General features: G+C 38.2%; 1 non-coding gene and 1 pseudogene across 1 annotated transcript; both read right to left on the bottom strand.

Annotated features, from left to right (window-relative positions):
- Positions 1-12,019, bottom strand: part of LOC140818353 (DExH-box ATP-dependent RNA helicase DExH12-like) — a 40,652-nt pseudogene that overhangs the window by 12,241 nt on the left and 16,392 nt on the right.
- LOC140818888 (small nucleolar RNA R71) lies at positions 11,412-11,517 on the bottom strand. The gene has a single exon (XR_012115119.1). It is a non-coding gene; the product is annotated as a small nucleolar RNA R71 (small nucleolar RNA).

The raw sequence follows: 12,019 nt of genomic DNA, 5'->3' as shown, positions 1-12,019 counted from the left end.
GAAGCAGGAATCAATCAATGATTCAAAAATTGTCGCTTGAAAATACAAAGCTCAATGAGCTCATTCAAGTTTGGAACAAATCATCTAAAGCTTTAACTAATATACAGAATTCTCAGAAATCAGTTGATGATAAAACTGGTTTAGGATTCTGTAGTAAAGATGATTTGTCTTCCCAAGATACTCAACCAAAACTAAATATGAACAAAGGGAAATATATTCACTTTGTAAAATCAGTTATGGTACAAAATCAAGAAGAGTCGAGCAAACTGATTGAACAGCCATCTCAGAATATGAATAGAGGCATGAGATGTGGAATTGGATATAATCCAAAGGGTAAAACTGACTCATGGAATCAGCAACCAAAAACTCTCAGCAGAAAATATTCATATGGCTACTCAAACTACTACAACAGTAAGCCAGTTCAGAAAAGATATCGGCTGAACAATCAGTTGAAAAAGGACAAAACACATGTCATATCATCCACACACTATACACCAAGCACACAAAGACAAGGAAGGACCATATGGAATACAGCAACAGGACGGTCAGTTAGACTGATTCAAGTCTGGATTCCTAAAGGACTAATCAACTTTGGACCCAAATAGAAAAGGGTACCAGAATCTTATTTTGTGTTTAATTGCAGACAATAGGAACAAGCATTGGATCAATATGGTATCTGGACAGTGGATGTTCACGACACATGACAGGAGATTCAAACTTATTGTCTCAACTGGTCAATTACAATGGTCCAAATATCAGTTTTGGGGATAATTCCAAATGTAAAACTGTGGGTAAGGGTAAGCTTATCCATGGTAACTTCACCATTAATGATATTTTGTTATTCGAGAATTTTAAGTATAATCTGATAAGCATTAGTCAGTTATGCGATAATGGATTCTCAGTTCAGTTTGACAAACACTCTTGTTCAGTCAAAAACTCAACTGAAGAGATTATTCTAACTGGCAAAAGGTGTGGAAACACTTACAAAGTCAGTTGGAATGATCAACCTTATACACCAGTATGCTTTATTGCGTCTAAATCATCTCAAAACTGGTTGTGGCATAAACGGTTAAATCATTTAAATTTTAAATCTCTTGCCTATCTGAGTAAGCATGAACTTGTAACTGGTTTGCCCAAAATAAATTTTTCAAAAGAAAAACTTTGTTCAGCATGTCAGTATGGAAAACAAGTTCGATCCTCTTTCAAAAACAAAGGCTGTAAATCTTCATCCCGATGCTTAGAATTATTGCACATGGATCTCTTTGGTCCAATACCAGTCATGATCTTAGGGGGAATGAAATACACCTTGGTGGTCGTAGATGACTTTTCAAGATTTACTTGGGTTATATTTCTCAAATCCAAAGACCATACTGCTGCACAACTGATTAAACTCTTCAAAAGACATTTAAATGAATCGAATCAGATCTGATCGAGGAACTGAATTCATCAATCAAACACTTTCAAACTTTTTAGAAAATACAGGAATCAAGCATGAGTTCTCAGCAGCAAGAACACCTCAGCAAAACGGTGTAGCTGAGAGAAGGAATCGGACTCTTAAAGAAGCTGCTAGAACAATGCTTGCTGATTCAGGTATTTCTCAAAGATTTTGGGCAGAAGCAGTAAACACTGCATGCTACACTCAGAACAGATCAATGATTAATAAAAATCACATGAAAACACCATATGAGATCTGGCATGGAAGAAAAAGCATAATCACTTACTTCAAAATATTTGGCTGTAGATGTTTTATTCATAACAATGGTAAAAATTATCTAAAAGCATTCGATGTCAAATCAGCAGAAGGAATATTCCTTGGATATTCATCAGTTAGCATAGCTTACAGAGTATTTAATAAGAAAACCTTGAATGTTGAAGAATCTGCACATGTTGATTTTGATGAAACTGCACTAATCGATAAGCCAACTTATCAAGTTGAGCTAGCTGATCGATTCACAGATATCAGTCTGGAAGATGATGACTCAGATGAAAGTCGTAATAATCAGAATATCTTTCATACACCTGAACCTGAGATATTGGATCAACCAGCTAAATTGAAAGCAAATCTTGACAATCAGTTAGTGGAGCAAACTAATGGAAATCAATTAACAACTGAATCAGCTCCAACTGAAACTGAGAACATTCAGTTACCGAATGAAGAATTTGCCGACTGTGAAGCAACTAATGCTGAATTTAGATGGAAGAAATCACATCCTCCAGAACTGGTAATAGGTAACCCATCTGATCCAGTAAGAACAAGAAATCAGATGCTCAATTTATTTATTCATTCAGCTTTTGTATCTCAAATCGAACCAACAAAAACTGCCGAAGCTCTTGCTGATCCTAATTGGATTAATGCAATGCAAGAAGAGCTAAATAAGTTTGTTCATAACAATGTCTGGAACTTAGTTCCAAGACCAGCTTCTAAAACTGTTATAGGTACAAAATGGGTGTACAGAAACAAACTGAACGAAGATGGTTCAGTTGTGCGCAACAAAGCAAGACTAGTGGCACAAGGGTATAGACAAGAAGAAGGAATTGATTATGATGAAACTTATGCACCAGTTGCAAGACTGGAGGCAATCAGAATATTTCTTGCCTATGCATCCTTCAAAAAATTTAAAGTCTATCAAATGGATGTGAAAAGTGCATTCCTAAATGGCGAATTGCAAGAAGAAGTCTACGTTGAAAAACCTCCAGGTTTTGTCAATCATAACTTTCCTGATCACGTTTATCATTTGAACAAAGCATTATATGGTCTCAAACAAGCTCCACGGGCTTGGTATGAAACCCTCTCAAAATTCCTAACTGATCATGATTTTTCTGTTGGATCAGTTGATAAGACTTTGTTTAAATTCTCGAAAAATGATCATATCTTACTTGTTCAAATTTACGTTGATGATATTATTTTTGGGTCAACTAACCAAAAATTATGCAAGAAATTTTCCAAGTTGATGCAGGATAAGTTCGAAATGAGCATGATGGGTGAGCTGACATTCTTTCTTGGTTTACAAGTGAAGCAACTGGATTCAGGAACATTTATTAGTCAAACCAAATATACCAAGGAATTGCTAAGAAAATTTGGCATGGAATCTTGTTCAGCAGCAAGCACTCCAATGAGCTCATCAGTTAAATTAGACACTGATCAAGGGGGAATATCAGTTGAGACGACACTATACAGAGGTTTAATAGGTTCTTTATTGTACCTAACTGCTAGTCGCCCTGATATTATGTTTGCTGTATGTATATGTGCAAGATTTCAAGCTAACCCCAAGCAATCACATTTTTCTGCGGCCAAACGTATTCTGAGATATCTTAAAGGCACAGAAAATGTTGGTTTATGGTACTCTAAAGACTCATCTTTCAATTTAGTTGGCTATTCAGATGCAGATTATGCAGGATGCAAGCTTGAACGTAAAAGTACAAGTGGATCATGTCAATTTCTTGGAGACAGACTGATCTCTTGGTTTAGTAAAAAGCAAACATCCATAGCAACTTCCACAACTGAAGCAGAATATCTTGCTGCTGGAAGCTGCTGTGCCCAACTACTCTGGATTCAGCAACAACTGAAAGATTATGGTGTTGATGCAAAGGAATCACCAATATTCTGTGACAACACGAGTACAATTGCTATTGCATACAATCCAGTTCTTCACTCCAGGACTAAGCATATAGATGTCAGACATCATTTCATCAGAGATCATGCACTAAAGAAGAACATCAGATTAGAATACGTCTCAACGGAACAACAAGCAGCAGACATCTTCACAAAACCGTTACCAGAGGCTAAGTTTTCTTATTTCTGAAATATTCTTGGTTTAATTGATATAACTTCACTAACAGAATTAAGTGCAGAAAATAAGAATACAACAAATTGATAATAATATTTCATTAAGAATACCAACGTTCCCAATTTACAGAAGAAATCATAGATCCAACTGTATCTAGCCATGCCCTAACCCAGTCATTCAACTCATAAATTCGAACTCCAGCAAATGCCCTTGACTTTAAAATCTTATCAACAACATGACACTCCTTCCATAGCATTGCCTCTAAAAGACATTTGTCTTCAACCAAATCATTAACGTGGCTAACCTCAAAATGAGCAAGGTATTTCAGTGCTCTTCTCTCCTGAGCACGAGTAGGAATGACACCACTGTCACTCACCATCTTCAACTCATAAATCTTCTCCCAGGTTGTCAATACCTTCTGAAAAACATATTTCTCCATCTTTCTTTTAATTTCAGCTAAACGAGGGGCTGACTGATCAGTCACATGAACGTGAGTGCTACTGCATGCATCAGAATCGGACATGTTGAAATAGTTTTGAACTGATCACATTTTCACCACTATCATCTCATTTATAAGAAAAAGGTGTTGAGAAGTTGAAGAATCACAAGTAAATTAAATCGACTCTCACATTTACCGAGGACATTTAAGATATCAGTTAATAACAGTTTGAATTTTATTAGTTGTTTATCAATTTATAAAAATTAGTTTTTCATCAGTTCATTTGTTTACTTATCAAAACTGATGACTGTTAGCATGTCATTAGATCATATAACATGATTACATGATCATTGGTCGTAATTTGTTGTTAACCTTTATTGCTGTTTTACTGAATATTTAAAGTGAGTTGCTTATTCTTATGAGTTCTTAACTGATGTCAGCAAGTGTTTGTGATTATATCTCTTACAGATCATTACAGGCAGAAATAAAAGAACAAAGACGATAAAACATAATAAATATTTTATTAAGAAGAGGAGCCGGTTACAATTTCATATTCTTTCTCCACAGCAATTATCCACAAACTCATCCATGCAGCTAGTGCTGAGGAAGAGGTTTTGCAGAAATTGTGGGAGGCAGCGATGCGGCGGAGGATCTCTAGCTTCTTCAGAAGAAAGAGCTTGTAGAGATAACCCTCTTTAAAAAGGTTCACCCCCGCAGGAACTTCTAGGAGCTCTCGCACCTCTCGAAGTTGGGCCTTTCGCCTGAAAGAAGAGACCCGCCCAGAGTAATACAGGAACTCCAGTTCCTGCATCTCCTCCCAGTAAGGAAGGCTAGCATAGAAGACTTCATCTTCTGTGAACTGCTTCCTGGCCTGCAGTGTAAACTGAGCGTCGCTTGAGCTTCCAGCTTCTGCCATTTTCCTTATCTTTGAAACTTACTTGCTGAGATAATTTTGGCTAACCCCTTCACTCTTATTTATAGGCCAAGAGGGAAACGAAAGGACACTTCGCTCTGTGACGTTTGCTATGCCGAGCACCATACTCATCTTTAATCATTACCGACTATTGCCGTCATTTTGCGTTAATGCATTTATTAAGGGGGAATAATGGTTCAAGAAGTTAACTGAGAAGACAGTTGTTAGTGAACTCTCGACTGAAAGAACTCAGTCTTATCAACTGATCTACCAGTCGAATTTTCCACTAATCTTCTCATATAAGTTAACTAATTAAACCAATTATATTCCAAATCAAATGACGTGACTGTCTGCTAAACTAATGATGAATTTTGATTTATGACGTGGATTCATTTTTAACCACTCAAATTTTACACACACGATTACAGCACACGTACACATATTTTTACTCAAAAATTTTACTGGACTGACACGTGTCCAAAAATTCAAACAGTCACAAACATTAGTACAATTACCCGCTTCATTTCAGTTTCACTTTTCAACTACTTCAAATTTTCTTTAGAGCAAGAACTACCTCATCCTTCGAATTTTCTTTCAGGAAATTTTTCAGTTATCAATGGCGACTCAAATTCCCGCTTTCATGCTAAATGCTATGGCCATCAATTTTGGATCTATCTTATCCTTCGGCGATGCTGAAGTCCAGAAAGTATTTCAGAAACTTGAAGCTGCTGGTCTAAGAACATTTTTGGGACAATCCTCTCAGGATATCTATCCCAAAGAACTTCAGGATTTCTATTCTACTGACGTGATTGATTCTGAGGGAAATATCAATTCTACTATCAATGGTCAGTTACTGATCATCTCTGAAGATTCTCTTGGTGATTTATTTCTCTTACCTTCTGAAGGAATGGCACAATTATCGGATGTCAAAGCATCTGATATTGAGGAAATGCAAACCCTTCTCTTTGCTAATGGATAGAAGATTAAAGTTTCTGATCCTAAAAAAGAACTCAAGCATGAAGTTCAATTGCTGGCTGATGTAATTGCTAAAGGGATTTTGGCAAAAGCTGGATCATTTGCTGCCCTAACTTTGGAGAAATTTCAGGCCATTACTGTTATTATGGCTAATCACAAATTTAACTGGAAGCATCTCATATTTAATGTTTTGAAGAATATGTTTCTGTCTTCTAAACAATCCAAGGGTTTTGCCGTTCAAATCAGTTATCTGCTGAAAGCAAAAGGTTTAGTGGCTGAGGACTCTGAGAAGACATCGAAATTTAAGGTGTTCAATGCAAAGAACACGATGCCAATCAAATCCAAAATGGACATATCTCCTACTCAGTTTGTGCGAATCAAACAGGAAATTGGGACTCAGGTAGCTGCTCCCAAATCAGTCAAGAAAACCAAAACGTTGGCTCAACTGAAGGTTGCCAAAAGGAAGTTGATCTTGAGTACATCAGAGTCAGAAAAGACTTCATCACCTCAAATTGCGAAGAAGCCAAGAACTCAAAGTGTTAAAACTACTTCTGAGGTATCCATTCCTACTGACAAAATGATTTCCTTAACTGATCAGCAGCCTATAGAAGCAGTTCCTCTACAGATTATTCCACAAGCTGATTCAGTAAGTACCATAAAGAAATCAGTTAGGACCCAAGCTCCTGTTACTCAAATATCTCGACCAATTGGTGTAGCACCTACCAGACCCAAAGGAATAAAGTTTGTAGAACAAATTGAATCAACTCGAACCGGACTGGAAATTCCTCATATCATGAGTACTGATAAAGGGAAAGGGAAATTGATTGTAGAACCCAGACCCTCCAACCCGATTCAGACTCATATTGATCTTGTATAGGGAAAAGTGAACAATTTTGCTGCTGCAAAGACTAAGTCCTATGATGCTTGGGTAGCCTATCATACTGAGGTTTTTGCCAAGCAACTGAAGGAAAAGTCCGAGCTCAGAAAATTCATCAAGCTGGAGGCCTTTGTTCTTCGAACTGTCAAAGCTGCCTCTATTACTCAAGCCTTGGAGAGGAAAAGTTATTTCTTTGATCAGATGAGAGCGAAGAAGTTGGCTCAAATTGTTGCCAAGCTTAAAAACAACTACTTGCCAACTGGCCCTACTGCATATGCTGATCAAGCTGTAATTACTCAGCTTGACACTGACCTTATAGGGCTACTTTCTCGAATCAAATTTTGGGAATTGGATCAAGAACTAGTAGTCTACCAAGAAGATTCAGATGATGACGATGTGGAACTAGTTGAAGAAGCACCCTCTAAAAAAACAGAACCATCATCAGCTTTAGTACTTGTTCCAACTGAAGAGCCAGTTTCTGATAAGCTTTCCTCACCGCCTGTTGAACAACAACTATACACTGAAGCTGAGCTGTCTTTCGCTCATATTGATGAAGTAATTCAAGCCGTGGTAGAGGAATCCCACCTTAGTGCACCAGTTAATGATAAAGTTGATCACTCTGTTGATCAAACCAATCCAGAGGTCACTATTCCTTCAGTGGAAATTGTTCCACCAGATCCATCTGCTGATCAGGACATACCAACTGATATGCCAGATGACTCAATCGATCATTCCCTAGAGACATCAGTTCAAGTTGTGTCACCATCAACTGAACAAAATCCTTCCTCACCACCTCGGGATCAAGCAGAAATCCCTGCTGCTGATATTTCAGTTCGAAATGTTACTGAAACAATTTCAACTGATCAAGCCTTGATCGTTTCTGAACTTGATACAAGTAAACCAAGCACTTCTCGACAATCCAATCCTCCATCTTCAGCAGATTTTGATCTCATTTTTGAAGAAGTCCAACATATGCAGGACAGTATGAGTCAAATAATTACTGCCATCTCCAAGATTCAAAATACGCAACTTTCGCACAGTCTGAAGTTGGATGATAATCAGGAATCCTTGAAAAGACTGAAGGATATTCAATCTGCTGTTACCGCTCTCTCTTTTGCAGTTGGTGATATTCAGAAAAATAGAGGTATCATGTCCAGTGTGACTGCCACTCAAGAATTAATTACCCAACGCGTCAACAATGTGGAATCGCTTGTGTCTCGGAAAATTGAACTACTGCAAGTCACAATGACTACTGCTATTGAAAGTATGTCATCCTCTGTCACGGTTCTTTCTTCTCACGTTCGCAAGCTATCTGACAAGATGGATGTATTTGACAAAAAGGGGGAAAGCAGCTGAAGCAACTGACATCATTTGACCAGTTATTTAATGATTCAGTTATGCTGAAGAATTAGATGAAGAATTAATCAAGCTATTATTATCAACTGATATCATTTTCTCATACTTCTATATTATCTACAAGAAACCCAGATATTCTATGATTCAGTTGCGTAATCTATTATCAACAAAGAGCTGAGTTAAATCTCTTGGTTTTGTCAAACACCATAAAGGGGGAAATTGTTGGAAACTAAATTCTGGAATTTGACAAAACATAAATCAATCGATTAAATCAACTAATACATGAAAGCAAAATCGGCAGCTGGACATTCAACTGAAATCAGTTGACACAAACTGATCAGTTGAGAACTGATCAGTTAAAACATTCAGCCGAAAACATTAAAGCTTCTCAACTGAAGATACCTCGGGAAAGATCATTCAATAGACAGAAAGACATATCAGACAGCAACTGAATATGGAAAGCCGCACTGCATAGAACAACGTATTTCGGCTATTGAAATTAATACGCCGTCTTACAATAAATGATGAAGCGGCAATCAAGAACATTGTCCAAGAAATGATAAGGTGGCAATCAACGGATACGAGAATTCAAAATTACCGTTGAAAGATAAGTCTATAAATATGACTAAAGAGCAGTTGACAGAGAACACGATTGATCAATCTCAAACTTGCCATTACTCTGTCAAAATCTCAGCTCACACTTATTAGATCTATTCGTAGCAATCAAGGCTACACATTGAGCAAACTAGCACTCTGTAATATTGATAATTCGATAAGTGCTAAGTTCAGTTATTCACAGAGATCATTGTATTATACTAAGAGTTTCAGTTCAGGCAATAGATAAGTCCTAACTGAAGTGGGTTGATAGGTGGTGTTTTTACGTGTTTATTGCATTAGTTTTAGTTGTGTTTGAATTGTGCATGCATGAATTTCATCTGCATTTTGTTCATTTTAGAGTAATCATTGGCATTTTATCATGTCTCACTCGTGTGTGGTGAATCTGCAGGAAAAATGGTCGGAAAGCGGAGCAAAATGTGGAATCCAAGAAGTTGGACAGAATACTTGGCGCCCGAGCGGTAGAAATTTACCGCCCGGGCGCCACAGAAGACCAGCCGAGGAAACAAGACAGAACGTTGGCGCTCGGGCGGTGATTTTCTACCGCCCGTGTGCGAGAAGGTGTCTTCGGAAGCCATCGTTACAGAAAGTTGGCGCCCGAGCGGTACTTTTATACCGCCCGGGCGTGAGAAGACAAAGGGCCAAGACAGATAGTGTGGTGCTCGAGCGGTATATTTCTACCGCCCGAGCGCGATTGCCGCACAAGTCCAGCAACTTACAGAGAGTGTGGCGCTCGAGCGGTACTTTTCTACCGCCCGAGCGCCGCCTATTTTTGGAAAATTTTGGACGCGATTTCTTACCTTATTTTGGATGGGGGTTGCTATGGAAAGGCTATTGGTCGACTTTTGAAGATTATTCAGACATATTTTTGAGAGCCAAGGAGCTTGGGAGAGAGCTTTTGCACTTGGATTGAAGAATCGACGATTTCCGGACATCGTTCTTCGCAGATTTCGTCACGCCTCGTATTTCTAATTTATTTTCTCTTAGTTAAACATTGTTTTGCTTATTTCAATTATGAATTCTAGTAGCTAAACATTTCATATTTGTTGGGATTAAAGGGGATCCTACCCCAAACTTTTAGTTGATTAATTTATATTTTGAGTTGTGCTTTATTCTTGATTGTACTACGATTTTTATTGTGTCGTTGAGCGTAGCTAACTTTTACGACAATTTTATATCACGAGTGAGTTCGAGAGAATAACTAGTGATAGGATCGAGTAGTATAATCTGCGGATCTACAATTTGCATAAACATATGAAATTGGATACATGCCGATAGTCATAGTCCTTAGGGTCGAAAACTAGGGGATTTCATCAATCGAAATGCGGTTCATTCTTGATAAATAATTAAAGACATTTAATTACTTCATTGAGTGAATTAGTTTGGCATAGCTCGAGAGAGTGTGTTCAATTGAATAGGAAATCATGTCGGAAGCGTAGAACACAATCGAACGAATTAATTAATTAATAAGGGGTAGGTGAACCAGAATTCCCAACAAATTCTTTTATCATTTGAAATTTAATCCATTGATTTAGCATTCATATTTCATCATTTAATCTTTGAGCTTGTTTATTTAAATTTTCTTGAATTTTATTAGTCATAAAACAAACAATCAAATTTCGTCGCTAAAGTTTTAATAACTAAAATAATAATTGTTAAATACAGTCTCCAGTGGAACGATACTCGTATTCATATACACTATACTATTACTTGACATCGTGCACTTGCGATTACATTTTGAGCATACAAAATCATATTTTCTTGGGGAATTCATAGTGCAAGTTTTGCTCGATCAAGTTTTTGGCGCCGTTGCCGGGGACTGCTAATCTACAATTTTATTTTTAGTTATTTCCTTTAGCATTGGTTCATTTCTCTTGAGATAACACTTCACATTTTCTTACAGATACCCCTTCCAGTGCATGCCAAAATCACTTGACGTGGAGCTTGAGTTTGATCCTGAAATTGAAAGAACCTTCCGCAGGAGAAGACAACAACAGAGGCTTAAAGAACTTATGGAGAGACACGAGCCAGAACGTGAAGAGGCACAGCGTGAAGAGAGACATATTGAGATGCCACGCCGCATACCAATGTTAGAGTATGCCCAACCTTCTTTGGACGGTGCACGCCCTAGCATTTTGAGGCCTATGGTGCGGGCAAATCAATTTGAAATCAAGCCAGCTATAATCCAGATGATTCAGAACACAGTCCAATTCGGAGGAACTGCAGTAGATGACCCAAACACGCACATCGCAGATTTCCTTGAGATTTGCGATACTTTTAAATTCAATGGAGTTTCTGATGATGCTGTTAGGTTACGTTTATTTCCCTTCTCTTTACGTGATAAAGCTAAAGCATGGTTGAATTGTTTGCCTGTAGGTTCAATCACCACTTGGGAGGACATGGCGAAAGCGTTTCTTATCAAATACTTTCCCCCATCAAAAACCATGAAGCTGCCGGCAGACATTACAACATTTGCTCAATTCGATCAGGAATCTCTATATGAGGCATGGGAGCGTCTCAAGGACCTACTACGAAGATGCCCACATCACGAGTTACCACTTGGGTTAGTCGTTCAAACATTTTATTATGGTTTGCTTACTCCTAACCGTACTATGATAGATGCGGCTGCTTGTGGAAACCTGTTGAGAAAGACCGCGGAGGAAGGATATGTATTGTTAGAGGAAATGGCTGCCAGCAGTTATCATCCCCAATCTGACAGAAACAACCAAAGGAGAAGTGCAGGAGTTCACCAGGTAACTGAGTTTTCTGCTATTACTGCGCAACTTGATGCTTTAAACAGGAAACTTGATAGCTTGAATGTGGGTGGCACGGCGATGCGTCTTCAAGAGATATTCTGTGAGAAGTGTGGAGGGAAACACTATGTGAAAGACTGTCAAGATGGAAATCCCTTCTATGTGCAAGATGAGGCACCGGTGAATCAAGTGGGAGTCCAAAACCGCCCAAGGAATGACCCTTACTCGAACACATATAATCTTGGGTGGAGGCAACATCCCAACTTCTCATGGGGCGGTCAAAACAGTCATAATAGGCTGCAA

The sequence above is a fragment of the Primulina eburnea genome, chromosome 17 (assembly GCF_022965805.1).
Source record: "Primulina eburnea isolate SZY01 chromosome 17, ASM2296580v1, whole genome shotgun sequence".
Taxonomy (NCBI): Eukaryota; Viridiplantae; Streptophyta; class Magnoliopsida; order Lamiales; family Gesneriaceae; genus Primulina; species Primulina eburnea.
Note: the sequence above shows the minus strand (reverse complement) of the source record. Positions and strands in the feature narration are given on the sequence as shown.